Source organism: Schistocerca americana, chromosome 4 (assembly GCF_021461395.2).
Source record: "Schistocerca americana isolate TAMUIC-IGC-003095 chromosome 4, iqSchAmer2.1, whole genome shotgun sequence".
NCBI classification, from domain to species: Eukaryota; Metazoa; Arthropoda; class Insecta; order Orthoptera; family Acrididae; genus Schistocerca; species Schistocerca americana.
The window spans coordinates 9,758,653-9,782,830 of NC_060122.1; positions in this window are offsets into that span (position 1 = coordinate 9,758,653).

Genomic DNA, 24,178 nt, shown 5'->3' on the forward strand with positions numbered 1-24,178 from the left:
TGCCGACTTAAGTACAAGAAGACTAACTCTTCCTACTCTCTATGTTTTGAACCATTCCTGTGACACTAGTTACAGATTCCGATGCTTCACTTCAGGTTTACTGTATCCCTTGGACCTTCTATTGACGACGAAACACAGAAATTGCATCGGAATTAAATAGAAAAGGCACAATGCTGACTTAAGTTCAAGAAGACTAACTCTTCCTACTCTCTATGCTTTGAACCATTCCTGTGACACTAGTTGCAGATTCCGATGCTTCACTTCAGGTTTACTGTATCCCTTGGACCTTCTTATTGACGACGAAACACAGAAATTGCATCGGAATTAAATAGAAAAAGCACAATGCCGACTTAAGTACAAGAAGACTGACTCATCTTACAGACTGTGTATTGAACCATTCCTGTGACACTAGTTATAGATTCCGATGCTTCGCTTTAGGTTTACTGTATCCCTCTGACTTTTTATTGACGATGTAACACAGTAATTGCATCGGAATTAAATACAATAGGCACAATGGCGACTTAGGTACAAAAAGACTGACTCTTCTTAGTGTGTATGTTTTGAACCTTTCCTGTGACACTGGTTATAAATTCCTATGTTTCACTTCAGGTTTTCTGTATCCCTTGGACCATCTTATTGACGACGAAACACAGAAAATGCATCGGAATTAAATAGAAAAGCCACAATGCCAACTTAAGTACAAGAAGACTTACACTTCTTACTGACTATGTTTTGAACATTTCCTGTGAGACCAGTTTTAGATTCCGATGCTTCACTGTATGTTTACTGTATCCCTTGGCCCTTCTTATTGACGACGAAACACAGAAATTGCATCGGATTTAAATAGAAGAGGCACAATGCCGACTTAAGTACAAGAAGACTGACTCTTCTTACTGTCGATGATTTGAACTATTCCTGTGACACTAGTTACAGATTCCGATGCTTCACTACAGGTTTACTGTATCCCTTGGACCTTCTTATTGACGATGAAACACAGAAATTGCATCGGAATTAAGTAGAAAAGGCACAATACCGACTTAAGTACAAGAAGACTTACACTTCTTACTGACTATGTTTTGAACATTTTGTGTGAGACCAGTTTTAGATTCCGATGCTTCATTGTATGTTTACTGTATCCCTTGGACCTTCTCCTTGACGACGAAACACAGAAATTGCATCGGATTTAAATAGAGGAGGCACAATGCCGACTTAAGTTCAAGAAGACTGACTCTTCCTTCTGTCTATGTTTTGAACTTTTCCTTTGACACTAGTTATAGATTCCGATGCTTCCCTTCAGGTTTACTGTATCCCTTGGACCATCTTATTGACGATGAAACACAGAAATTGCATCGGAATTAAGTAGAAAAGGCACATACCGACTTAAGTACAAGAAGACTGCCTCTTCTTACTGTCTATGTTTTGAACCTTTCCTTTGACACTAGTTATAGATTCCGATGCTTCACTTCAGGTTTACTGTATCCCTTGGACCCTCTTATTGACGACGAAGCACAGAAATTGCATCGGAATTAAATAGAAAAGGCAGAATGCCGACTTAAGTACAAGAAGACCGACACTTCCTACTGTCTATGTTTTGAACCATTCCTGTGACACTAGTTATAGATTCCGATGCTTCACTTCAGGTTTACTGTATTACTCTGACATTCTTATTGACGATGAAACACAGATATTGCATAGGAATTAAATAGAAAAGGCATAATGCTGACTTAAGTACAAAAAGACTGACTCTTCTTACTGTCTATATTTTGAACCATTCCTGTGACACTAGTTATCGATTCCGATGCTTGATTTAAGGTTTACTGTATCCCCTGGACCTACGTATTGACGAGGAAACACAGAAATTGCATCGGAAATAAATAGAAAAGGCACAATACCGACTTAAGTACAAGAAGACTGACTCTTCTTACTGACTATGTTTTGAACCTTTCCAGTGAGACCGGTTTTAGACTCCAATGCCTCAGTTCAGGTTTACTGTATGCCTTGGACCTTCACATTGACGACGAAACACAGAAATTGCATTGGAATTAAATAGAAAAGGCACAATAACCACATAAGTACAAGAAGACTGACTCTTCTTACTGACTATGGTTTGAACATTTCCTGTGAGACCAGTTTTAGATTCCGATGCTTCACTATATGTTTACAGTATTCCTTGGACCCTCTTATTGACGATAAAACACAGAAATTGCATCGAAATTAAATACAAAAGGCACAATGCCGACTTAAGTACAAGAAGACTGACTCTTCCTACTGCCTATGTTTTGAACCATTCCTGTGACACTAGTTATAGATTTCGATGCCTCACCTCAGGTTTACTGTATCCCTCTGACCTTCTTATTGACGACGAAACACAGAAATTGCAACGGAATTAAATAGAAAAGGCACAATGCCGACTTAAGTACAGGAAGACTGACTCTTCTTACTGTCTATGTTTTGAGCTTTTCCTGTGACACTAGTTATAGATTCCGATGCTTCAATTCCGTTTTACTGCATCCCTTAGACCTTCTTACTGACGACGAAACACAGAAATTGCATTGGAATTTAAATAGAAGAGGCACAATGCCGACTTAAGTAAAGAAGACTGACTCTTCCTACTGTATATGTTTTGAACCATTCCTGAGACACTAGTTATGGATTCCGATGCTTCACTTCAGGTTTACTGTATCCCTCTGACATTCTGATTGACGATGAAACACATAAATTGCATCGGAATTAAATAGAAAAGGCACATTGCCGACTTAAGTACTAGAGGACTGACTCTTCGTACTGTCTATATTTTGAACCATACCTGTGACACTAGTTAGAGATTCCGATGCTTCACTTCAGGTTTACTGCATCCCCTGGACCTTCTTATTGACGTCGAAACACAGAAATTGCATCGTAATTAAATAGAAGAGGCACAATGCCGACTTAAGTACAAGAAGACTATCTCTTCCTACTCTCTATGTTTTGAACCATTCCTGTGACACTAGTTATAGATTACGATGCTTCACTTCAGGTTTACTGTATCCCTTGGACCTTCTATGGACGACGAAACACAGAAATTGCATCGGAATTAAATAGAAAAGGCACAATGCCGACTTAAGTTCAAGAAGACTAACTCTTCCTACTCTCTATGTTTTGAACCATTCCTGTGACACTATTTACAGATTCCGATGCTTCACTTCAGGTTTACTGCATCCCTTGGACCTTCTTATTGACGACGAAACACAGAAATTGCATCGGAATTAAATAGAAAAAGCACAATGCCGACTTAAGTACAAGAAGACTGACTCATCTTACAGACTGTGTATTGAACCATTCCTGTGACACTAGTTATAGATTCCGATGCTTCGCTTTAGGTTTACTGTATCCCTCTGACTTTTTATTGACGATGTAACGCAGAAATTGCATCGGAATTAAATACAATAGGCAATATGGCGACTTAAGTACAAAAAGACTGACTCTTCTTACTGTGTATGTTTTGAACCTTTCCTGTGACACTGGTTATATATTCCTATGTTTCACTTCAGGTTTTCTGTATCCCTTGGACCTTCTTATTGACGACGAAACACAGAAATTGCATCGGAATTAAATAGAAAAGGCACAATGCCAACTTAAGTACAGGAAGACTTACACTTCTTACTGAGTATGTTTTGAACATTTACTGTGAGAGCAGTTTTAGATTCCGATGCTTCACTGTATGTTTAATGTATCCCTTGGACCTTCTTATTGACGACGAAACACAGAAATTGCATCAGAATTACATACAAAAGGCACAATGCCGACGTAAGTACATGAAGACTGACTTTTCCTACTGACTATGATTTCAACATTTCCTGTGAGACCAGTTTTAGATTCCGATGCTTCATAAATGTTTACTGCATCCCTTGGACCTTCTTATCGACGATGAAACACAAAAATTGCATCGGAAGTAAATATTAAAGGCACAATGCCGACATAAGTACAAGAAAACTGACTCTTCTTACTGTCTATGTTTTTCGCCATTCCTGTGACACTAGTTATAGATTCCGGTGCTTCACTTCAGGTATACTGTATATCTCTCACCTTCGTATTGACGATGAAACACAGAAATTGCATCGGAATTAAATACAAAAGGCAAAACGCCGACTTAAGTACAAGAAAACTGACTCATCTCACTGTCTTTGTCTTGAACCATTCCTGTGACACTAGTTATAGATTCCGATGCTTCACATCAGGTTTACTGTATCCCTTGGACCTTCTATTGACGACGAAAGACAGAAATTGCATCGGAATTAAATAGAAAAGGCACAATGCCGACTTAAGTTCAAGAAGACTAACTCTTCCTACTCTCTATGTTCTGAACCTTTCCTGTGACACTAGTTACAGATTCCGATGCTTCACTTCAGGTTTACTGTATCCCTTGGACCTTCTTATTGACGACGAAACACAGAAATTGCATCGGAATTAAATAGAAAAAGCACAATGCCGACTTAAGTACAAGAAGACTGACTCATCTTACAGACTGTGTATTGAAAGATTCCTGTGACACTAGTTATAGATTCCGATGCTTCGCTTTAGGTTTACTGTATCCCTCTGACTTTTTATTGACGATGTAACACAGAAATTGCATCAGACTTAAATACAATAGGCACAATGGCGACTTAAGTACAAAAAGTCTGACTCTTCTTACTGTGTATGTTTTGAACCTTTCCTGTGAAACTGGTTATATATTCCTATGTTTCACTTCAGGTTTTCTGTATCCCTTGGACCTTCTTATTGACGATGAAACACGGAAATTGCATCGGAATTAAGTAGAACAGGCACAATACCGACTTAAGTACAAGGAGACTGACACTTCTTACAGTCTATGTTTTGAACCTTTCCTGTGACACTAGTTATAGATTCCGATGCTTCACTTCAGGTTTTCTGTATCCTTCTGACCTTCTTATTGACGATGAAAGACAGAAATTGCATCCGAATTCAATAGAAAAGGCACAATGCCGACTCAAGTACAAGTAGCCTGGCTCTTCATACTGTCTATGTTATGAAGGATTCCTGTGAGACCGGTTTCAGATTCCGATGCATCACTTTAGGCTTACTGTATCCCCTGGACCTTCTTATTGACGTCGAAACACAGAAATTGCATCGGAATTAAATAGAAAAGTCACAATGCCGACTTAAGTACAAGAAGACTAACTCTTCCTACTATCTATGCCTTGAACCATTCCTGTGACACTAGTTATAGATTCCGATGCTTCACTTAAGGTTTACTGTATCTCTTGGTCCTTCTTATTGACGACGAAACACAGAAATTGCATCGGAATTAAGTAGAAAAGGCACAATGCCGACCTAAGTTCAAGAAGACTAACTCTTCCTACTCTCTATGCTTTGAACCATTCCTGTGACACTAGTTATAGATTCCGATGCTTCACTTCAGGTTTACTGTACCCCTTGGACCTTCTTAGTGACGAAGAAACACAGAAATTGCGTCAGAATTACATACAAAAGGCACAATGCCGACGTAAGTACATGAAGACTCACTCTTCCTACTGACTATGATTTCAACATTTCCTGTGAGAGCAGTTTTAGATTCCGATGCTTCATATATGTTTACTGTATCCCTTGGACCTTCTTATCGACGATGAAACACAAAAATTGCATCGGAATTAAATAGAAAAGGCACAATGCCGACATAAGTACAAGAAAACTGACTCTTCTTACTGTCTATGTTTTATTCATTCCTGTGACACTAGTTATAGATTCCGATGCTTCACTTCAGGTATACTGTATATCTCTCACCTTCTTATTGACGATGAAACAAAGAAATTGCATCAGAAGTAAATAGAATACGCACACTGCCGATTTTAGTACAAGAAAACTGACTCTTCTTACTGCTATGTTGTGAACCATTCCTGTGACACTAGTTATAGATTCCGATGCTTCACTTCAGGTTTTATGTATCCCTCTGACGTTCTTATTGACGATGAAAGACAGAAATTGCATCGGAATTAAATACAAAAGGCACAATGCCGCCTCAAGCACAAGTAGACTGGCTCTTCTTACTATCTATGTTATGAAGCTTTCCTGTGAGACCGGTTTCAGATTCCGATGCTTCACTTCAGGTTTACTGTATCCCTTGGACCTTCTTATCGACGATGAAACACAGAAGTTGCATCGGAATTAAATAGAAAAGGCACAATGCCGACTTAAGTACAAGAAAAGTGACTCTTCTTACTGCCTATGCGTTCAACCATTCCTGTGACACTAGTTATACATTCCGATGCTTCACTTCAGGTATACTGTATCTGTCTGACCTTCGTATTGACGATGAAACACAGAAATTGCATCCGAATTAAATACAAAAGGCACAATTCCGACTTAAGTACAAGAAGACTGACTCTTCTTACTGACCATCTTTTGAACATTTCCTGTGAGACCAGTTTTAGATTCCAATGCTTCACTATATGTTTACTGTATCCCTTGGACATTCTTCTTGACGATGAAACACAGAAATTGCATCGGAATTAAATACAAACCGCAAAATGCCGACTTAAGTACAAGAAGACTGACTCTTCTTACTGACTATGTTCTGAACATTTCCTGTGAGACTAATTTTAGATTACGATGCTTCACTATATGTTTACTGTATCCCTTGTACCTTCGTATTGACGATGAAACACAGAAATTGCATTAGAATTAAATACAAAAGGCACAAAGCCGACTCAAGTACATGAGGACTGACTCTTCCTACTGACTATGATTTCAAAATTTCCTGTGAGACCAGTTTTAGATTCCGATGCTTCACTATATGTTTACTGTATCCCTTGGACCTTCTGATTGACGATGAAACACAGAAATTGCTTCGGAATTAAATACAAAAGGCACAATGCCGACTTAAGTACAAGAAGACTGACTCTTTTTACTGCCTATGTTTTGAACCATTCCTGTGACACTAGTTATAGATTTCGATGCTTCACTTCAGTTTTTCTGTATCCCTCTGACCCCCTTATTGACGACGAAACACAGAAATAGCATCGAAATTAAATAGAAAAGGCACAATGCAAATTAAGTACAATAAGACTGACTCTTCCTACTGTCTATGTTTTGAACCATTCCTGTGACACTAGTTATAAATTCCGATGCTACACTTCAGGTTTGCTGTATCCCTCTGACCTTCTATTAACGATGTAACACAGATATTGCATCGGAATGAAATACAAAAGGCACAATGCCGACTTAAGTACAAGAAGACTGACTCTTCTTATTGTCTATGTTTTGAACTTTTCCTGTGACACTAGCTAGAGATTCCGATGCTTTAATACAGATTTACTGCATCCCTTGGACTTTCTTATTGACGACGAAACACAGAAATTGCATCGGAATTAAATAGAAAAGGCACAATGCCGACTTAAGTAAGGAAGACTGACTCTTCCTACTGTATATGTTTTGAACCATTCCTGGGTCACTAGTTATAGATTCCGATGCTTCACTTCAGGTTCACTGTATCCCTCTGACAATCTTATTGACGATGAAACACAGAAGTTGCATCGGAATTAAATAGAAAATGCACAATGCCGACTTAAGTACAAGAAGACTGACTCCTCTTACTGTCTATATTTTGAACCATTCCTGAGACACTAGTTATAGATTCCGATGCTTCACTTCAGGTATACTGTATCCCTTGGACCTTCTTATTGACGACGAAACACAGAAATTGCATCGGAATTAAATAGAAAAGGCACAATGCCGACTTAAGTTCAAGAAGACTAACTTTTCCTACTCTCTATGTTTTGAACCAATCCTGTGACACTAGTTATAGATTCCGATGCTTCACTTCAGGATTACTGTACCCTTGGACCTTCTTATTGACGACGAAACTCAGATATTGCATCGGAATTAAATAGAAAAAGCACAATGCCGACTTACGTACATGAAGACTGACTCATCTTACAGACTGTGTTTTGAACCATTCCTGTGACACTAGATATCGATTCCGATGCTTCACTTTAGGTTTACTGTATCCCTTGGACCTTCGTATTGACGAAGTAACGCAGTAATTGCATCGGAATTAAATACAAAAGGCACAATGGCGACTTAAATACAAGAAGACTGACACTTCTTACTGTCTATGTTTTGAACCTTTCCTGTGACACTAGTTATATATTCCTATGTCTCACTTCAGGTTTGCTGTATAACTTGGACCTTCTTATTGACGACGAAACACAGAAATTGCATCGGAATTAAATAGAAAAGGCACAATGCCAACTTAAGTGCAAGAAGACTTACTCTTCTTACTGACTATGTTTTGAACATTTCCTGTGAGACCAGTTTCAGACTCCGATGCTTCATTGTATGTTTACTGTATCCCTTGGACCTTCTCCTTGACGACGAAACACAGAAATTGCATCGGATTTAAATAGAAGATGCACAATGCCGACTTAAGTACAAGAAGACTGACTCTTCCTTCTGTATATGTTTTGAACTTTTCCTTTGACACTAGTTATAGAGTCCGATGCTTCACCTCAGGTTTACTGTATCCCTAGGACCTTCTTATTGACGATGAAACACAGAAATTGCATCGGAATTAAGTAGAAAAGGCATATACCGACTTAAGTACAAGAAGACTGCCTCTTCTTACTGTCTATGTTTTGAACCTTTCCTGTGACACTAGTTATAGATTCCGATGCTTCACTTCAGGTTTACTGTATCCCTTGGACCTTCTTATTGACGACGAAGCACAGAAATTGCATCGGTATTAAATAGAAAAGGCAGAATGCCGACTTAAGTACAAAAAGACCGACACTTCCTACTGTCTATGTTTTGAACCATTCCTGTGACACTAGTTATAGATTCCGATGCTTCAATTCAGTTTTACTGCATCCCTTAGACCTTCTTATTGACGACGAAACACAGAAATTGCATTAGAATTTAAATAGAAAAGGCACAATGCCGACTTAAGTACAAGAAGACTGACTCTTCTTACTGTCTACGTTTTGAACCTTTCCTGTGACACTAGTTATAGATTCCGATGCTTCACTTCAGGTTTACAGTATCCCTTGGACCTTCTTATTGACGACGAAACACAGAAATTGCATCGGAATTAAATAGAAAAGGCACAATGCCGACATAAGTACAAGAAGATTGACTCTTCCTACTGTCTATGACTTGAACCATTCCTGTGACACTAGTTATAGATTCCGATGCTTCACTTCAGGTTTACTGTATCCCTCTGACATTCTTATTGACGATGAAACACAGAAATTGCATCGGAATTAAATAGAAAAGGCACAATGCCGACTTATGTACAAAAAGACTGACTCTTCTTACTGTCTATATTTTGAACCATTCCTGTGACCCTAGTTATCGACTCCGATGCTTGACTTCAGGTTTACTGTATCCCCTGGACCTTCTTATTGACGAGGAAACACAGAAATTGCATCGGAATTAAAATGAAAATGATCAATGCCGACTTAAGTACAAGAAGGCTGACTCTTCTTACTTGCTATGTTTTGAACCTTTCCTGTGAGACCGGTTTAAGATACCGATGCTTCACTTCAGGTTTACTGTATCCCATGGACCTTCTGATTGACGTCGAAACAAAGAAATTGCATCGGAGTTAAATAAAAAAGCCACAATGCCGACTTAAGTACAAGGAAACTGACTCTTCTTACTGTCTATGTTTTGAACCATTCCTGTGACACTAGTTATAGATTCCGATGCTTCACTTCAGGTTTTCTGTATCCTTCTGACCTTCTTAGTGACGATGAAAGACCGAAATTGCATCGGAATACAATAGAAAAGGCACAATGCCGACTCAAGTACAAGTAGCCTGGCTCTTTTTACTGTCTAAGTTATGAAGGATTCCTGTGAGACCGGTTTCAGATTCCGATGCTTCACTTTAGGCTTACTGTATCCCTTGGAACTGCTTACTGACGACGAAACACAGAAATTGAATCGGAATTAAATAGTAAAGGCACAATGCTGACTTAAGTACAAGAAAACTAACTCTTCTTACTGTCTATGTTCTGAACCTTTCCTGTGAGACCAGTTTTAGATTCCGATGCTTCACTTCAGTTTTACTGTATCCCTTGGACCTTCCATATTGACGATGAAACACAGAAATTGCATCGGAATTAAATACAAAAGGCACAATGCCGACTTCAGTACAAGAAGGCTGACTCTTCTTACTGACTATGTTATGAACATTTCCTGTGAGACCAGTTTTAGTTTCTGATGCTTCACTATATGTTTACTGTATCCCCTGGACCTTCTTATTGACGTCGAAACACAGAAATTGCATCGGAATTAAATAGAAAAGGCACAATGCCGACATAAGTACAAGAAAACTGATTCTTCTTAGTGTCTATGTTTTTAGCCATTCCTGTGACACTAGTTATAGATTCCGATGCTTCACTTCAGGTATACTGTATATCTCTCACCTTCGTATTGACGATGAAACACAGAAATTGCATCGGAATTAAATACAAAAGGCAAAACGCCGACTTAAGTACAAGAAAACTGACTCATCTCACTGTCTTTGTTTTGAACCATTCCTGTGACACTAGTTATGGATTTCGATGCTTCACTTAAGGTTTACTGTATCCCTCTGACCATCTTATTGACGATGAAACACAGAAATTGCATCAAAATTAAATACAAAAGGCACAATGTCGACTTCAGTACAAGAAATCCAACACTTCTTACAGTCTGTGTTTTGAACCATTCCTGTGACATTAGTTATCGATTCCGATGCCTCACTTCAGGTTTACTGTATCGCTCTGACCTTCTTATTGACGATGAAATACAGAAATTGCATCGGAATTAAATACAAAAGGCACCATGCCGAATTAAGTACAAGAAAACTGACTCTTCTTACTGTCTATGTTTTGAACCATTCCTGTTACACTAGTTATAGATTCCGATGCTTCACTTCAGGCTTACTGTATCTCTCTGACCTTCTTATTGACGATGAAACAAAGAAATTGCATCGGAAGTAAATAGAATAGGCACACTGCCGACTTAAGCACAAGAAAACTGACTCTTCTTACTGCTATGTTGTGAACCATTCCTGTGACACTAGTTATAGATTCCGATGCTTCACTTCAGGTTTTATGTATCCCTCTGGCGTTCTTATTTACGATGAAAGACAGAAATTGCATCGGAATTAAATACAAAAGGCACATTGCCGCCTCAAGCACAAGTAGACTGGCTCTTCTTACTGTCTATGTTATGAAGCTTTCCTGTGAGACCGGTTTCAGATTCCGATGCTTCACTTCAGGTTTACTGAATCCCTTGGACCTTCTTATCGACGATGAAACACAGAAATTGCATCGGAATTAAATAGAAAAGGCACAATGCCGACTTAAGTACAAGAAAACTGACTCTTTTTACTGTCTATGCTTTCAGCCATTCCTGTGACACTAGTTATACATTCCGAAGCTTCACTTCAGGTATACTGTATCTGTCTGACCTTCGTATTGACGATGAAACACAGAAATTGCATCGGAATTAAATACAAAAGGCACAATGCCGACTTAAGTACAAGAAGACTGACTCTTCTTACTGACTATCTTTTGAACATTTCCTGTGAGACCAGTTTTAGATTCCGATGCTTCACTATATGTTTACTGTATACCTTGGACCTTCTTCTTGACGATGAAACACATAAATTGCATCGGAATTAAATACAAAACGCAAAATGCCGACTTAAGTACAAGAAGACTGACTCTTCTTACTGACTATGCTTTGAACATTTCCTATGAGACTAATTTTAGATTCCGATGCTTCACTATATGTATACTGTATCCCTTGTACCTTCTTATTGACGATAAAACACAGAAATTGCACAAAGCCGACTCAAGTACATGAGGACTGACTCTTCCTACTGACTATGATTTCAAAATTTCCTGTGAGACCAGTTTTAGATTCCGATGTTTCACTATATGTTTACTGTATCCCTTGGACCTTTTTATCGACGATGAAACACAGAAATTGCATCGGAATTAAGTAGAAAAGGCACAATGCTGACTTAAGTACAAGAAAACTGACTCTTCTTACTGTCTATGTTTTTAACCATTCCTGTGACACTAGTTATAGATTCCGATGATTCACTTCAGGTATACTGTATCTCTCTGACCTTTGTATTGACGATGAAACACAGAAATTGCATCGGAATTAAATACAAAAGGCACAATGCCGGCTCAAGTAGAAGAAGACTGGTTCTTATTACTGTCTATGATTTGAAGCATTCCTGTGAGACCGATTTTAGATTCCGATGCTTCACTTTAGGTTTACTGTATCCCTTGGACCTTCTTATTGACGACGAAACACAGAAATTGCATCGGAATTAAATAGAAAAGGCACAATGCCGACCTAAGAACAAGAAGACTGACTCTTCTTACTGACTATGTTTTGAACATTTCCTGTGAGACTAATTTTAGATTCCGATGCTTCACTATATGTTTACTGTATCCCTTGTACCTTCTTATTTACGATGAAACACAGAAATTGCATTAGAATTAAATACAAAAGGCACAAAGCCGACTCAAGTACATTAGGACTGACTCTTCCTACTGACTATGATTTCAAAATTTCCTGTGAGACCAGTTTTAGATTCCGATGCTTCACTATATGTTTACTGTATCCCTTGGACCTTCTTACCGACGATGAAACACAGACATTGCATCGGAATTAAGTAGAAAAGGCACAATGCCGACTTAAGTACAAGAAAACTGACACTTCTTACTGTCTATGTTTTTAACCATTCCTGTGACACTAGTTATAGATTCCGATGATTCACTTCAGGTATACTGTATCTCTCTGACCTTTGTATTGACGATGAAACACAGAAATTGCATCGGAATTACATACAAAAGGCACAATGCCGACTCAAGTAGAAGAAGACTGGTTCTTCTTACTGTCTATGATTTGAAACATTCCTGTGAGACCGATTTTAGATTCCGATGCTTCAATTTAGGTTTACTGTATCCCTTGGACCTTCTTATTGACGACGAAACACAGAAATTGCATCGGAATTAAATAGAAAAGGCTCAATGCCGACTTATGTACAAGAAGACTGACTCTTCTTACTGACTATGCTTTGAACCATGCCTGTGACACTAGTTATAGATTCCGATGCTTCACTTCAGGTTTACTGTATCCCTCTGACCATCTTATTGACGATGAAACACTAAAATTGCATCGGTATTAAATGCAAAAGGCAAAATGCCGACTCAAGTACAAGAAGACTGGCTCTTCTTACTGTCTATGTTTTGAAAGATTCCTGTTACACTAGTTATAGATTCCGATGCTTCACTTCAGGTTTACTGTATCTCTCTGACCTTCTTATTGACGATGAAACACAGAAATTGCATCGGAATTAAATAGAAAAGGCACAATGCCGACTTAAGTACAAGAAAACTGACTCTTCTTACTGTCTATGTTTTGAAGCATTCCCATGACACTAGTTATAGAATCCGATGATTCACTTCAGGTTTACTGTATAACTCTGACCTTCTTATTGACGATGAAACACAGAAATTGCATCGGAATCAAATACAATAGCACAATGCCGAATTAAGTACAAGAGAACTACTCTTCCTACTGCCTATGTTTTGAACCATTCCTGTGACACTAGTTGTAGATTCCGATGCTTTATTTCGGGTTTAGTGTATCCGACTGACCTTCGTATTGACGATGAAACACAGAAACTGCATCGGAATGAAATACAATAGGCACAATGCCGACTCAAGTACAAGAAGACAGGCTCTTCTTACTGTCTATGTTTTGATCCATTCATGTGACACTAGTTATAGATTCCGATGTTCCACTTCAGGTTTACTGTATCCCTCTGACCTTCTTATTGACGATGAAACACAGACATTGCATCGGAATTACATACATTGGCACAATTGTGACTCAAGTACAAGAAGACTGGCTCTTCTTACTGTCTATGTTTTGAACCATTCCTGTGACACTAGTTATAGATTCCGATGTTTCACTTCAGGTTAACTGTATCCCTCTGGCCCACTTATTGACGATGAAACACAGAAATAGCATCGGTATTAAATAGAAAAGGCACAATGCCGACTTAAGTACAAGATAACTGACTCTTCTTACTGGCTATGATATGAACCATTCCCGTGACACTAGTTATAGATTCCGATGCTTCACTTCAGATTTACTGTATCCCTCTGACCTTCTTATTGACGATAAAACGAAGATATTGCATCGGAATTAAATACAAAAGACACAATGCCCAAATAAGTTCAAGAAAACTGACTCTTCTTACTGCCAATGTTTTGAACCATTCCTGTGACACTAGTTATAGATTCCGATGCTTCACATCAGGTTTACTGTAACCCTCTGACCTTCTTAATGACGATGAAACACAGAAATTGCATCGGAATTAAATAGAAAAGGCACAATGCCGACTCAAGTACAAGAAGACTGGCTCTTCTTACTGTCTATGTTTTGAACCATTCCTGTGACACTAGTTATAGATTCCGATGCTTCACTTCAGGTTTACTGTATCCCTCTGACCTTCTTATTGACGATGAAACACAGAAATTGCATCGGAATTAAGTACATAGGCACATTTGTGACTTAAGTACAAGAAGACTGGCTCTTCTTACAGTCTATGTTCTGCACCATTCCTGTGACACTAGTTATAGATTCCAATGCTCCACTTCAGGTTTACTGTATCTCTCTGACCTTCTTATTGACGATGAAACACAGAAATTGCATCGGAATTAAATAGAAAAGGCACAATGCCGACTTAAGTACAAGAAAACTGACTCTTCTTACTGTCTATGTTTTGAAGCATTCCCATGACACTAGTTATAGAATCCGATGATTCACTTCAGGTTTACTGTATCCCTCTGACCTTCTTATTGACGATGAAACGCAGATATTGCATCGGAATTAAATACAAAAGGCACAATGCCCAAATATGTACAAGAAAACTGACTCTTCTTTCTGCCAATGCTTTGAACCATTCCTGTGACACTAGTTATAGATTCCGATGCTTCACTTCAGGTTTACTGTAACCCTCTGACCTTCCTATTGACGATGTAACACAGAAATTGCATCGGAATTAAATACATAGGCACAATTCCGACTCAAGTACAAGAAGACTGGCCCTTCTTAGTGTGTATGTTTAGAACCATTCCTGTGAAACTAGTTACACATTACGATGCTTCACGTCAGGTTTACTGTATCCCTCTGACCTTCTTATTGACGATGAAACACAGAAATTGCATCGAAATTAAATACAAAAGGCAAAATGCCGACTTATGTTCGAGAAAACTGACTCTTCTCACTGTCTTTGTTTTGAACCATTCCTGTGACACTAGTTATGGATTTGGATGCTCCATTTAGGGTTTACTGCATCCCTCTGACCTTCTTGGTGACGATGAAACACAGAAATTGCATCGCAATTAAATACAAAAAGCACAATGCCGACTTAAGTACAAGAAATCTAACTCTTCATACTGTCTGTGTTTTGAACCATTCCTGTGCAATTAGTTATAGATTCCGATGCTTCACTTCAGGTTTACTGTAACCCTCTGACCTTCTTATTGACGATGAAACACAGAAATTGCATCGGAATTAAATACAAAAGGCACAATGCCGACTTAAGTACAAGTGGACTGACTCTTCTTACTGTCTATGTTGTGAACCATTCCGTTGACACTAGTTATAGATTCCGATGCTTCACTTCAAGTTTACTGTATCCCTCTGACCTTCTTATTGACGATGTAACACAGAAATTGCATCGGAATTAAATACTTAGGCACAATTCCGACTCAAGTACAAGAAGACTGGCCCTTCTTAGTGTGTATGTTTAGAACCATTCCTGTGACACTAGTTATAGATTCCGATGCTTCACTTCAGGTTTTTTGTATCTCTCTGACCTTCTTATTGACGACGAAACACAGAAATGGCATCGGAATTAAATACAAAAGGCACAATGCCGATTTAAGTACAAGAAGACTGACTGTTCTTACTGACTATGTTTTGAACCATTCCTGTGACACTAGTTATAGATTCCGATGCTTCACTTCAGGTTTACTGTTTCTTTCTGACCGTCTTATTGACGATGAAACACAGAAATTGCATCGAAATTAAATAGAAAAGGCACAATGCCGACTCAAGTACAAGAAGACTGGCTCTTCTTACTGTCTGTGTTTTGAACCATTCCTGTGACACTAGTTATAGATTCCGATGCTTCACTTCAGGTTTACTGTATCCCTCTGACCTTCTTATTGACGATGAAACACAGAAATTGCATCGGAATTAAATACATAGGCACATTTGTGACTTAAGTACAAGAAGACTGGCTCTTCTTACTGTCTATGTTCTGCACCATTCCTGTGACACTAGTTATAGATTCCGATGCTCCACTTCAGGTTAACTGTATCCCTCTGACCTTCTTATTGACGATGAAACACAGAAATTGCATTGGAATTAAATAGAAAAGGCACAATGCCGACTTAAGTACAAGATAACTGACTCTTCTTACTGGCTATGATTTGAACCATTCCTGTGACACTAGTTATAGATTCCGATGCTTCACTTCAGGTTTTTTGTATCTCTCTGACCTTCTTATTGACGATGAAACACAGAAATGGCATCGGAATTAAATACAAAAGGCACAATGCCGACTTAAGTACAAGAAGACTGACTGTTCTTACTAACTATGTTTTGAACCATTCCTGTGACACTAGTTATAGATTCCGATGCTTCACTTCAGGTTTACTGTATCCCTCTGACCGTCTTATTGACGATGAAACACAGAAATTGCATCGGAATTAAATAGAAAAGGCACAATGCCGACTCAAGTACAAGAAGACTGGCTCTTCTTACTGTCTATGTTTTGAACCATTCCTGTGACACTAGTTATAGATTCCGATGCTTCACTTCAGGTTTACTGTATCCCTCTGACCTTCTTATTGACGATGAAACACAGAAATTGCATCGGAATTAAATACATAGGCACATTTGTGACTTAAGTACAAGAAGACTGGCTCTTCTTACTGTCTATGTTCTGCACCATTCCTGTGACACTAGTTATAGATTCCGATGCTCCACTTCAGGTTAACTGTATCCCTCTGACCTTCTTATTGACGATGTAACACAGAAATTGCATCGGAATTAAATACATAGGCACAATTCCGACTTAAGTACAAGAAGACTGGCTCTTCTTACTGTGTATAATTGGAACCATTCCTGTGAAACTAGTTACACATTACGATGCTACACATCAGGTTTACTGTATCAGTCTGACCTTCTTATTGACGATGAAACACAGAAATTGCATCGAAATTAAATACAAAAGGCAAAATGCCGACTTATGTACGAGAAAACTGACTCTTCTCACTGTCTCTTTTTTGAACCATTCCTGTGACGCTAGTTATGGATATCGATGCTCCACTTAGGGTTTACTGCATCCCTCTGACCTTCTTAGTGACGATGAAACACAGAAATTGCATCGCAATTAAATACAAAAAGCACAATGCCGACTTAAGTACAAGATATCTAACTCTTCATACTGTCTGTGTTTTTAACCATTCCTGTGACATTAGTTATCGATTCCGATGCTTCACTTCAGGTTTACTTTATCGCTCTGACCTTCTAATTGACGATGAAACACAGAAATTGCATCGCAATTGAATACAAAAGGCACAATGCCGAATTAAGTACAAGAAAACTGACTCTTCTTACAGTCTATGTTTTGAACCATTCCTGTGACACTAGTTATAGATTCCGATGCTTCACTTCAGGTATTTTGTATCTCTCTGACCTTCTTATTGACGATGAAACACAGAAATGGCACCGGAATTAAATACAAAAGGCACAATGCAGACTTAAGTACAAGAAGACTGACTGTTCTTACTGACTATGTTTTGAACCATTCCTGTGACACTAGTTATAGATTCCGATGCTTCACTTCAGGTTTACTGTATCCACCTGACCGTCTTATTGACGATGAATCACAGAAATTGCATCGGAATTAAATACAAAAGGCACAATGCCGACTCAAGTACAAGAAGTCTGGCTCTTCCTACTGTCTATGTTTTGAACCATTCCTTTGACACTAGTTATAGATTCCGATGCTTCACTTCAGGTTACTGTATCCCTCAGACCTTCTTATTGACGATGAAACACTGAAATCTCATCGGTATTAAATACGTAGGCACAATGCCAACTCAACTACAAGAAGACTGGCTCTTCTTACTGTCTATGTTTTGAAAGATTCCTGTGACACTAGTTAAAGATTCCGATGCTTCACTTCAGGTTTACTGTATCTCTCTGACCTTCTTATTGACGATGAAACATAGAAATTGCATCGGAATTAAATAGAAAAGGCACAATGCCGACATAAGTACAAGAAAACTGATTCTTCTTACTGTCTATGTTTTGAAGCATTCCCGTGACACTAGTTATAGATTCCGATGATTCACTTCAGGTTGACTGTATCCCTCTGACCTTCTTATTGACGATGAAACACAGAAATTGCATCGGAATCAAATACAAAAGCACAATGCCGAATTAAATACAAGAGAACTACTCTTCCTACTGTCTATGTTTTGAACCATTCCTGTGACACTAGTTATAGATTCCGATGCTCCACTTCAGGTTAACTGTATCCCTCTGACCTTCTTATTGACGATGAAACACAGAAATTGCATCGGAATTAAATAGAAAAGGCACAACGCCGACTTAAGTACAGGAAAACTGACTCTTCTTACTGTCTATGTTTTGAACCATTCCCGTGACACTAGTTATAGAATCCGATGTTTCACTTCAGATTTACTGTATCCCTCTGACCTTCTTATTGACGATGAAACACAGATATTGCTTCGGAATTAAATACAAAAGGCACAATGCCCAATTAAGTACAAGAAAACTGACTATTCTTACTGCCAATGTTTTGAACCATTCCTGTGACACTAGTTATAGATTCCATTGATTCACTTCAGGTTTACTGTAACCCTCTGACCTTCTTATTGACGATGAAACACAGAAATTGCATCGGAATAAAATACAAAACCCACAATGCCGACTTAAGTACAAGAGGACTGACTCTTCTTACTGTCTATGCTTTGAACCATTCCGTTGACACTAGTTATAGATTCCGATGCTTCACTTCAGGTTTACTGTATCCCTCTGACCTTCTTATTGACGATGTAACACAGAAATTGCATCGGAATTGAATACATAACCACAATTCCGACTCAAGTACAAGAAGACTGGCTCTTCTTACTGTGTATGTTTTGAACCATTCCTGTGAAACTAGTTACAGATTCCGATGCTTCACTTCAGGTTTACTGTATCCCTTGGACCTTCTTATTGACGATGAAACACAGAAATTGCATCGGAACTAAATACAATAGGCACAATGCTGACTTAAGTACAAGAAGACTGAATCTTATTACTGTCTATGTTTTGAACCATTCCTGTGACACTAGTTATAGATTCCGATGCTTCACTTCGGGTTTACTGTATCCCTTGGGCCCTCTTATTGACGATGAAACACGGAAATTACAACGGTATTAAATATAAAAGGCACAATGCCGACTTATGTACAAGAAGACTGACTCTTCTTACTGACTATGCTTTGAACCATTCCTGTGACACTAGTTACAGATTCCGATGCTTCACTTCAGGTATACTGTATCCCTCTGACCTTCTTATTGACGATGAAACACAGAAATTGCATCGGAATTAAATACAAAAGGCACAATGCCGACTCAAGTACAAGAAGACTGGCTCTTCCAACTGTCTATGTTTTGAACCATTCCTTTGACATAGTTATAGATGACGATGCTTCACTTCAGGCTTACTGTATCCCTCTGACCTTCTTATTGACGATGAAACACAGAAATTGCATAGGTAATAATTACATATGCACTTTGCCGACTCAAGTACAAGAAGACTGGCTCTTCTTACTGTCTATGTTTTGAAAGATTCCTGTGACGCTAGTTATAGATTCCGATGCTTCACCTCAGGTTTACTGTATCTCTCTGACCTTCTTATTGACGATGAAACACAGAAATTGCATCGGAATTAAATAGAAAAGGCACAATGCCGACTTAAGTACAACAAAACTGACTCTTCTTACTGTCTATGCTTTGAAGCATTCCCATGACACTAGTTATTGAATCCGATGATTCGCTTCAGGTTTACTGTATAACTCTGACCTTCTTATTGACGATGAAACACAGAAATTGCGTCGGAATCAAATACAAAAGCACAATGCCGAATTAAGTACAAGAGAACTACTCTTCCTACTGTCTATGTTTTGAACCATTCCTGTGACACTAGTTGCAGATTCCGATGCTTCATTTCGGGTTTAGTGTATCCCACTGACCTTCGTATTGACGATGAAACACAGAAACTACATCGGAATGAAATACAATAGGCACAATGCCGACTCAAGTACAAGAAGACAGGCTCTTCTTACTGTCTATGTTTTGAACCATTCCTGTGACACTAGTTATAGATTCCGATGTTCCACTTCAGGTTTACTGTATCCCTCTGACCTTCTTATTGACGATGAAACACAGACATTGCATCGGAATTACATACATTGGCACAATTGTGACTCAAGTACAAGAAGACTGGCTCTTCTTACTGTCTATGTTTTGAACCATTCCTGTGACACTAGTTATAGATTCCGATGCTTCACTTCAGGTTAACTGTATCCCTCTGGCCCACTTATTGACGATGAAACACAGAAATAGCATCGGAATTAAATAGAAAAGGCACAATGCCGACTTAAGTACAAGATAACTGACTCTTCTTACTGGCTATGATTTGAACCATTCCCGTGACACTAGTTATAGATTCCGATGCTTCACTTCAGGTTTACTGTAACCCTCTGACCTTCTTATTGACAATGAAACACAGAAATTGCATCGGAATTAAATACAAAGGGCACAATGCCGACTTAAGTACAAGAGGACTGACTCTTCTTACTGTCTATGTTGTGAACCATTCCGTTGACACTAGTTATAGATTCCGATGCTTCACATCAAGTTTACTGTATCCCTCTGACCTTCCTATTGACGATGTAACACAGAAATTGCATCGGAATTAAATACATAGGCACAATTCCGACTCAAGTACAAGAAGACTGGCCCTTCTTAGTGTGTATGTTTAGAACCATTCCTGTGAAACTAGTTACACATTACTATGCTTCACATCAGGTTTACTGTATCCCTCTGACCTTCTTATTGACGATGAAACACAGAAATTGCATCGAAATTAAATACAAAAGGCAAAATGCCGACTTATGTTCGAGAAAACTGACTCTTCTCACTGTCTTTGCTTTGAACCATTCCTGTGACACTAGTTATGGATTTCGATGCTCCACTTAGGGTTTACTGCATCCCTCTGACCTTCTTAGTGACGATGAAACACAGAAATTGCATCGCAATTAAATACAAAAAGCACAATGCCGACTTAAGTACAAGAAATCTAACTCTTCATACTGTCTGTGTTTTGAACCATTCCTGTGGCATTAGTTATCGATTGCGATGCTTCACTTCAGGTTTACTGTATCGCCCTGACCTTCTTATTGACGATGAAACACAGAAATTGCATCGCAATTGAATACAAAAGGCACAATGCCGAATTAAGTACAAGAAAACTCACTCTTCTTACTGTCTATGTTTTGAACCATTCCTGTGACACTAGTTATAGATTCCGATGCTTCACTTCAGGTTTTTTGTATCTCTCTGACCTTCTTATTGACGATGAAACACAGAAATGGCATCGGAATTAAATACAAAGGGCACAATGCCGACTTAAGTACAAGAAGACTGACTGTTCTTACTGACTATGTTTTGAACCATTCCTGTGACACTAGTTACAGATTCCGATGCTTCACTTCAGGTTTACTGTATCCCTCTGACCTTCTTATTGACGATGAAACACAGAAATTGCATCGGAATCAAATGCAAAAGCACAATGCCGAATTAAATACAAGAGAACTACTCTTCCTACTGTCTATGTTTTGAACCATTCCTGTGACACTAGTTGTAGATTCCGATGCTTCACTTTAGGTTTACTGTATCCCACTGACATTCGTATTGACGATGAAACATAGAAACTGCATCGGAATTAAATACAAAAGGCACAATGCCGACTCAAGTACAAGAAGACTGGCTCTTCTTACTGTCTATGTTTTGAACCATTCCTGTGACACTAGTTATAGATTCCGATGCTTCACTTCAGGTTTATTGTATCCCTCTGACCTTCTTATTGACGATGAAACACAGAAATTGCATCGGAATTAAATACATAGGCACATTTGTTACTCAAGTACAAGAAGACTGGCTCTTCTTACTGTCTATGTTCTGCACCATTCCTGTGACACTAGTTATAGATTCCGATGCTCCACTTCAGGTTAACTGTATCCCTCTGACCTTCTTATTGACAATGAAACACAGAAAGTGCATCGGAATTAAATAGAAAAGGCACAATGCCGACTTAAGTACAAGATAACTGACTCTTCTTACTGGCTATGATTTGAACCATTCCCGTGACACTAGTTATAGATTCCGATGCTTCCCTTCAGATTTACTGTATCCCTCTGACCTTCTTATTGACGATAAAACGCAGATATTGCATCGGAATTAAATACAAAAGACACAATGCCCAAATAAGTACAAGAAAACTGACTCTTCTTACTGCCAATGTTTTGAACCATTCCTGTGACACTAGTTATAGATTCCGATGCTTCACTTCAGGTTCACTGTAACCCTCTGACCTTCTTATTGACGATGAAACACAGAAATTGCATCGGAATTAAATACAAAAGGCACAATGCCGACTTAAGTACAAGAGGACTGAGTCTTCTTACTGTCTATGTTGTGAACCATTCCGTTGACACTAGTTATACATTCCGATGCTTCACTTCAAGTTTACTGTATCCCTCTGACCTTCTTATTGACGATGTAACACAGAAATTGCATCGGAATTAAATACATAGGCACAATTCCGACTCAAGTACAAGAAGACTGGCTCTTCTTACTGTGTATGTTTAGAACCATTCCTGTGAAACTAGTTACACATTACTATGCTTCACATCAGGTTTACTGTATCAGTCTGACCTTCTTATTGACGATGAAACACAGAAATTGCATCGAAATTAAATACAAAAGGCAAAATGCCGACTTATGTACGAGAAAACTGACTCTTCTCACTGTCTCTTTTTTGAACCATTCCTGTGACACTAGTTATGGATTTCGATGCTCCACTTAGGGTTTACTGCATCCCTCTGACCTTCTTAGTGACGATGAAACACAGAAATTGCATCGCAATTAAATACAAAAAGCACAATGCCGACTTAAGTACAAGAAATCTAACTCTTCATACTGTCTGTGTTTTTAACCATTCCTGTGACATTAGTTATCGATTCCGTTGCTTCACTTCAGGTTTACTGTATCGCTCTGACCTTCTTATGGACGATGAAACACAGAAATTGCATCGCAATTGAATACAAAAGGCACAATGCCGACTTAAGTACAAGAAGACTGACTGTTCTTACTGACTATGTTTTGAACCATTCCTGTGACACTAGTTATAGATTCCGATGCTTCACTTCAGGTTTACTGTATCCCTCTGACCGTCTTATTGACGATGAAACACAGAAATTGCATCGGAATTAAATACAAAAGGCACAATGCCGACTCAAGTACAAGAAGTCTGGCTCTTCCTACTGCCTATGTTTTGAACCATTCCTTTGACACTAGTTATAGATTCCGATGCTTCACTTCAGGTTACTGTATCCCTCAGACCTTCTTATTGACGATGAAACACAGAAATCTCATCGGTATTAAATACATAGCCACAATGCCGACTCAAGTACAAGTAGACTGGCTCTTCTTACTGTCTATGTTTTGAAAGATTCCTGTGACACTAGTTATAGATTCCGATGCTTCACTTCAGGTTTACTGTATCTCTCTGACCTTCTTATTGACGATGAAACATAGAAATTGCATCGGAATTAAATAGAAAAGGCACAATGCCGACATAAGTACAAGAAAACTGACTCTTCTTACTGTCTATGTTTTGAAGCATTCCCGTGACACTAGTTATAGATTCCGATGATTCACTTCAGGTTTACTGTATCCCTCTGACCTTCTTATTGACGATGAAACACAGAAATTGCATCGGAATCAAATAC